Source organism: Embiotoca jacksoni, unplaced genomic scaffold (assembly GCF_022577435.1).
Source record: "Embiotoca jacksoni isolate LCO1_2020_lvr unplaced genomic scaffold, fEmbJac1.0.p SCAF_7, whole genome shotgun sequence".
NCBI lineage: Eukaryota > Metazoa > Chordata > Actinopteri > Embiotocidae > Embiotoca > Embiotoca jacksoni.
Window position 1 is genome coordinate 16,049,563 of NW_027185425.1, and position 6,022 is coordinate 16,055,584.

Here is a 6,022-nt window from a genome sequence, read left to right on the forward strand (position 1 = left end):
AAACTAATACTAACACCAGACTGGATTTATTTGTTTTACTCTCGTATTGATATATTGGGTCAAAGTGGTGAAGATGAATCATTTGTTCTTTCACTCATTATGAAAGTACCACAGTGATTGTTATGCCAGAACAAGAGGACACGTGATTACATGTTGCGGTCTCCTTTTGCTGCCACTATATTATCCTTATTGTTATTATTATGGCATTATGACCTGCACGTATTTTCTTCTCAGAGAATTCCCTAAACTGAATCTTTATTTCCTCGTCGGACCAAACTACGTCATTTTCCTCCTTATTTTTTAATTGGTTTTGATAGACTGCCTACATTTCTTGTAATTGGTCCAAAAGTCTGAACCATCCAGGAAGTCTTTTTTTACAATGCAAACAAACCGAACAATGGTTTAGTTTGGTCCAGATTGAGACCACCTCTTTTGGTCCGACCAAATTTTAAACCTTTGGTCCGTACCGCGGTCGCCCTTCACATGTGCTGTTTTAGTACAGACCAAGCTGAAAAGTCTACCAGACAAAGTAGGTGTTAGACCACCTCATTTGCATACCCTCTGGCCCGGTTCAGACACCTCTATTTGTCTTGGATCTGCATTTCTCCCTCTGGTTGTAAAGGGTTGTGCGAACAGCCACAGTTCCCCAGTGTTTTCCACAAATTGAATGTGACAGAGTAATACAGGTGAGGTGCATCCATGGTCAATTTGCTGGGAGCAAGCGGTGGTAAATTACTTCACTATGTTGTGATGCAGCCTTGTCCTCTGACATGGGCCCCTGAGGGGAGACACACCAGGAAAAAACTTTAGGGGGCAATGTTGTACAAATAAAGCAGAAGTAACGAGGCATGCAATGCTGTCAGGTTGAATCTTTCCAATATTAAGAAAGGGCGTGGGAGGTCAAGTTAACTGTTGCACAACAAAAAGAGATACTTTCCCATGATTACAGTTTCTTAGCAGCCATGAACAAACAGTGTTTATAGATTCATGCTCTCTCAGTGTAGCCATGGGCTCTGGATGGAGCCTCACTCATGGATGAGAATTCACAGCCTTCAGCAGGTGTGGTAGCGCACAGATGAATCAAAAGACGCTGCTCGCTGGGTAGCAGCTCACCACTGCAATCAAACAACACATACACACAGGACCAATTTGTGCTATGGAGCCAGCATTCTCAGATCCAGTCGACAGGGCTGTAGCTGCGGCTCATCCAGTCTGGTCTTTACAGGCTCTCTTTTATGAGTTCTTTACCTCTCTCATTTCTAGGCCTGCTGAAGCACATCATACGGCAGCCTACACTTTACAGAGAAGCAAAGGCTATCCATTAGTCAATGCCAGGGAGTAAAGACTGCCTCTGTAATGGAATCATAAGAGCAAGGAAAGGCATATAACTGAAGGGTTTTAAATTGATGTGCAGAGGGAACGGTCATTTCTGCCATGGTCTCCCACTCATCATCACTTTCTAATGTAGACATAATAAACACTACAATCTCTGTGTTCCATCCAAAGTCAAAATGCTGTAAATGAAAGAAAAAAAAACATCTAAATTACCAAACAGGAAGACCTCTACTGTCAACCTCATTAGTGGCTATTATCCATCCAGGCTGAGTCAGCAATACTGAGAGACAGCACTGCATTTTCAACAGAAAAATTAAGAATGCTGCAACAGCGCAACAACAACATGCTAAAAAAAAGTGAAGTTTTATTCAAATTGTTTTTTAGTTGTGTCTGGGAAGAAGATAAATGTGGCTATTGTATTTGTTCTGCAGAGGCCGTTTTGATGACAGTTAAAAGACCTTTCTTTGGAGAGCTCTTTGTATGCTGAATGCTTTTTTTTTTTTTTTATTGTTGATGGGAATCCTTTTAATTTGCAGGAAGACTGTATTCTATCCAGCGGAGAGGTTTCACAGTCAAATGTCTGTCCTGTCCTGCATCACGCTCCTGGCAGTCTATCCATTATAAAACATCAAGCAGAGCTCAGATCTCTGTAGGTGGAAATGAGCCCAGTAACCAGACACACATTCACTGTGTGAATATATGGGTCTGGCCCCGCTCCATGTGGAAGCGTTTCCAGTCGTTGCATCCTGGTGGGCGTATACCTTGGGTTAATTATGAAACAATTGGAGCGGCCTTTAACTCATCAGCAATGACCATTACATTACATTTCATTTAGCTGACGCTTTTATCCAAAGCGACTTACAATATGTGCCATATGTGCCGAAATTCTACCACAGTTGCGACTACATTAAACATGTTTTATATAAATGACATCAACCAAGCAGAAATCAACCGTGATGTCACCCATTGGTTTGTGATCTGCTGCTCTGAAGCCTCACGTTCGGCATTTCATTCATCTCCATCTCATCAGAAGTGACATATTTGGACGATCTGGGGAGGAGCGAGCTGTGGATCTGACTCAATCTGATTGGGAAACCGTAGACAATAAGCCCTGCAACCTAACTGCACCACAGGCCTGTCATTCAAACAGACACACCCCCAGAAATACAATTTTTTGAGACTTAATATTTAATTAATGATGGAATTATTTTCAGATGGACCACCAGAAAACTAATAAGAAGGAGTGACTTTGACAATTGAAACCAAAATGAATCGTGGAAAAAAAAGTTGACTCAGAATTTAATGATAGAAGTTGAATGGGAGTCTATGGAGCTGGAGGCTTTTTAGAGCCAAACCCTAGAGGCCCTTGATGATACTGCAGTTTAAAGCACTTCTGCATTGGCCTCATATTTCAGACCCAGAAGCTTTTATACAGTCTATGACTTCAACGTCATCTCACTTAGCCACGCCCACTGCTTGCTGATTGGTCTGATGAGCAAACCTTAAAGCAAGCAGTGTTTCCAGTGGAGCCAAGTGGATATTACAACAAGAAGAAAAAAAAAGAAACACCTTTCCACATTCAGTCCTCTCAGACAAAAAATAAAACGAACCACACAAACAGAGTAATAACATCAAGCAGCATGTTTCCGGAGTAAAAACTCTATTATGAAACTTCAAAAGCAGTTTAGTTTTGATTTTGCATATTTGATTGCTCAAATATCGTTGATTTAACTGCTCAATAATTCAATTACACCAGATATGATAATAAGGCCAGTTTGTTAAAATGTGAGAACGTGGTCTGGACGCCTGTGGGAGAGAACATCTGCAAGGCTCTGTGCCGAACGCTTTGTGTGAGAGCAATAAAGGGTGAGAGATAACGCCGTGGGGAGGATAGTGAGCGGAGGGAGCAGTGTGTCAGTGCATGTGGGGCGTGAATGGAAAAGAGGCGATATGTCTTCATAATATAGTGTTGAAAATCCATTCAGCGCTGTCCATTCCGTACTTCTTTATCTGACGACTGGGGCCCTCTCTCTCTCTCTCTCACTCTCTCCGTCTTTCTGTCTCGTGCTCACGTTCTGACATCTACCAGGTGGCGGGGCGATAAGTAAGCTGCTGAGTAGGTGATTTTAAAATATTCTTGTGGATCATTCGATCAATCCTTGTGTGTACGAGGGAGATTTGTGGAAACCACTTGAATACCAATGTATCATTTTTACCATGCTGGATGAAAGACTCAGAGAGACAAATCTGTAGCTAACAATGACATTATCACTGAGCAAATATGGCAACCACTTTTCATTTGAGAAAGGGAGATTGTGCGGGATATCACTTACATCTAAGTCTCTAACTGGGGTGTCCTGGTGTGCTAATTAATTTGTTTTAAAATCCAATCCAATCACAGCTCATTTTCTTTTGAACCTTTAATCAGACACTTTGTATGAACTAATTTGTTTCAAGCTACTGAATACTGACCCTGAGTTAAGAGTTGAAATGAGACAAACATCTGGCGACTCCTTGGTTCTTTTCCTCTCTCTTATGATGCTGTAGTTACTATGTGTCTGTGTCTGTGCTTTGCATCTTAGGGTTTTAGGGTTGTCAATGTCTTTTTTGCTCTTTCCCTAAATTTTATTTATTTATTTTTTCTGTATACTTTACTTGTTGTTTTATACATGTTGATGATAAACACAGAGTTTGCCTGTGATGGAATATGCACTATAACATGATGTTGTTTTTGTGTGGAGAATGTAAACAGGTCCTGAAGTATTCTTTAATTTCAACCAAACTTGTTCATGTACCTCCACTGCAATCCTGAGAAAAATATTGTGTTTTTGGAAATTGAAAATAGACCAAAGGCAACATATCAAATGTTGAAACTGAGAAATTGTATTGGTTTTTTTTGAAAATATATGCTCTACTAAAATTTGGATCAAAGGCAGGTTTCTGGCACATGTTTATATATGGTTAAAGATAAATATGTGAACCAGCATTTGAGGATGCATCAACAAACTATGTTCACAGACAATGGTTTTGTAAAGGGTTCCTGAGCCCATGCTGTAATTTCCATTCTGAATTTGTATCTGTTTTCAATGCAGTGCAAGACAACAGCGATCCAATATTTGCTTTCAGCCCCGTCCCTTGTGTACAGAGATTTCTCCAGATTCTCTGAATCTTTTAATTGTGTTATGAACCGTAGATGATGAAATCCACAAATTCTTTGCCATTTAACATTTTCACTGCTGAGAGATTCTGCCTCTGGGATGGTCTTTTTATAAACAATAATGTTGGTGATAATGTGGATACTGAGCAGACCAGGGGCTTCATTTATAGAACATTGCGTGGGACTAAAAGTGTGTGCTCACAAAAGCAGAAAATGGCCCGCGCAAAAAAATATTCAGATTTATAAAACCATGCGCAGGCACACCTGCACGCAATGTTCCCTTTATAAATCACAATCTACGTTGAAATTGAATTCTTCCGAGACAGAACTCGAGCTGTTTGTGGACGAGGTGGAGAATATGAAGCACATATTTGTTCGGTGGGCACAGCTGTGGGATCAAAAACAAAAGAAAATGCATGAGTGGCAACATGTTGCCTGCAGTGACAGAAGTTTCACCCCGATGTCTCTATGACGCTGCGCTCTGTGTGCCTGAGAGCGCAGTGGAAGAACTTTTACACACAACAACTGCATTAAACTGAATGTGCACAATATGATCTTTTTTTTTTTTTAAACTGACCTTCTGTCCTGCAGTTCTTTAATCTGATGCTGTTTGATGATATGTTGGATTTTTACAAAGGATGATAACCAGTTTCCAATGTAAATGTGTATAATATAATGAGCAGAATTAAATGTGAGATTTAGATTTGGGTCACGAGCAAAAATGACCCTGCTAGAATGTTAATGATAAAATGGAGCCATATCCAACAAATAAGATGTGATATTAAGTGAAATTAAATGTGCGAGAGGCTTCGTAGTACGTATCAAGTTGTCTGTCACATTTAGTTTCTACAATCTGGCTTCAATTCTCCACCTCACCGTCATGGGCGCCAATTTTCTCCATCTCCAAAATGTGCGTACGAATGGGTCAGAGTTTGCTTACAGGTGCACGCTATTTATCGTCAAGTTTGTTTTTATAAATCCAGATTTTTGCATGGGGAGTGACGTACACCTTTTTCAGGCCCTGTTTTGTGCATACGCAACAGTTATAAATAAGGCCCCTGTTTTCTTTTTCTTAAATGTACGTTCTTTAATTGGGTACATAACCAGGGCTGGGTGATATATCTGTATCATATGGTGATATGAGACAACATACTGTCTTACATTTTGGAAAAGATAACATTGTGATGTTGCATAATTGTTGTCTTTTTCTGGTTTTAAAGGCTGGATTACAGTACAGTGATGTCATTTTCTTAATTTACCAGACTGTTTTAGCTGTCAAAAATATTTGTCTATGTCACCCAGCCTGTAGGGTCTCTTCACGAAAGCAGCATTATAATGTTTTTGAAAGAAACAGATTTAGACTTGAATTATTTTTCAAGCATAATCTGCTATTCCAAACTCTAATTCAGTTGGTGTCAGTAATGCACCTCTAAGACTACAAAATAGGACCGAATGTAGTAGGACATCCTGGTAATACTATGTATTGGGATATACTACATCTTTTTCTGGCATACTAAATACTGTAGCTTG